The 2,033-nt window shown below is 34.8% G+C and overlaps 1 pseudogene; it reads right to left on the reverse strand.

Annotated features, from left to right (window-relative positions):
- Positions 1–1,702: 1,702 nt before the first annotated feature.
- On the reverse strand, positions 1,703–2,033 carry LOC131410551 (large ribosomal subunit protein eL33-like; annotated as a pseudogene).

Here is a 2,033-nt window from a genome sequence, read left to right on the forward strand (position 1 = left end):
ACCAGGAAGCGATCAAGAGTGATACAATCCTGGTGCTGAATCTAGGTCAAAATGACTGCCCACTTTGCAGCTAACCTTGCCCCTAACAACCAAAAACTGGAATCCAATTCTTACATACAGGGGCCTCTTGAGAATACTATTACCTGACTTCTATATAGTATTCCTTGGCATACTCAACTCAACTTCAGTTAGTTTCCACAATTATCCAGGAAATTTAAACCAAAAAAATCCGGCAATACAAAACAAAGCTTTAAACATTCGTCTTACATTATGTGTGGGGTGTCTGTATTTGTGGAAGGAAAGGGAAATTTCAGTACTTTGATTTGATATTTTACATTTTATTTCTTTTTTTAAATTTTGACTGCAAGGAAATTGAGTCAAGGGAAGTGAAACAATTCAAACAAAAAAGTGTGAGCACTCAGCATTTTGTTCTTATGATACTCATTTATATGCCATTTTTAATTTTTACCCCCAAAATAAAACATTAAAATTGTGATATATGTCTAGTACAATTATTTAAATTTACTTTGAAATCACCTTTTGACTTTTCTGTCGTTCTCTCTTGCAATCCCTCATAAATTACCTATGTTTCTTTCCATTTTACAAATTGGTTTAAGTGGTCTTTTACTTGTGATCTTGTGATAAACAGAGAGTTTGACTGCTTTCAATTTGTTTGCTAACCAGTTCTATTGTTTATTTTTCTCTATTTTAGAAATAAATTCATAACATCTGGAAGCTTTAAAAATCCATTATAAATCCAGAGACTTCCTATGCTGGAAACAGTGACCTTCCTTTTTTCAGAGTGATGGAAATACTGGGAGTAATTAACTTATTGGAAATTACATGAGTTCTAAAGAATACAAAGGAAATAGATTACTTCACATGCATTTTGCTGGATTAAACATTTAATATTTTAAATCACATGCCATTTAATATTTATTAATTGTATACTATGTGAAAGGCCATATAATGACTACTATGGGGTATAAAATGATGAATAAACCCCAATTTTGCCCTGGAGTAGCTTTCAGGCTAGTAAAGAGATAAAGAGCTGAAAATTAAAAGAAACTGAGAGCTGTGGGAGAGGTCAGGGAGACTAGAGGAAGAGGAGAATTGTCACAACAGGGAGGGTCAGATAGATTTGCTATATTGGGTGATCATTGGGTTGAGTCTTGAAAATCAAATAGGATTTGAGCATATAGAAATAAGCAAAGATCATTTCAGACCAAGGCAGCACAAACAAAGGCATGGAAACAAATAAATATGTTAGGTATTGGAAAAAGAGAGACATTTGATTTGTTCAGAAGGTAGGGCCTAAAACAAGATGAATTACATATCAGAAATTATCTAAAAGAGCATTTAGGCTTTTGTAGGGGTGGAGGGGGGAAATGAATAGGGTGGCTGGACATGAAAGAATAGAAATAAAGTAATATTAATCTACTCAGTATCATCACCTAAAGATTAGTACCTTGAATAATCAAGATGGCACAATTTTTATGTGGAAACTGTCTACTTGGAGTGGTTTCTTTTCATTAGTCAGATGTTTTGACTTAATCACTTCATGAAATGTATCTAACATCTGGAAAATGGTGAAGGGTAGAGGCGGATTCCTGGTCTGGGTCCAGTAAATTTTAAGAAATGCCTCTATTATTAAACACCTAATATTTTTTCCACATTTTTATTTATTTACTTTTCAATAAATTTAAATCCTTGAAGGGTACAGCATCACACAGAGTCCTGTGTCCAATGGCCTTAGCAGGAAAGTTGCTTCAGAATTTGGCACAAACCATGTCACTGTTTCAATGGACATGAGTGATCTTTCCCCAGATTACTCTGATGTCTTTGGTTGGCCACCAGAAGTCACTGTGTTGTTCTTTGCTTTGTACACGTAAGACATTTCTTGCCCAAATAGAATTCAGTTTTATCTCGGACATAAGCATCTTTGATTTTAAGAAGAGCTGTGTGCTTCCTTCGGTTCTGGAAACTCCACTTAAGGTAGCAAAAGTGGCCTTGGACCACAGTCTTCCAGACAT

This window comes from Diceros bicornis, chromosome 10 (genome assembly GCF_020826845.1).
Source record: "Diceros bicornis minor isolate mBicDic1 chromosome 10, mDicBic1.mat.cur, whole genome shotgun sequence".
NCBI lineage: Eukaryota > Metazoa > Chordata > Mammalia > Perissodactyla > Rhinocerotidae > Diceros > Diceros bicornis.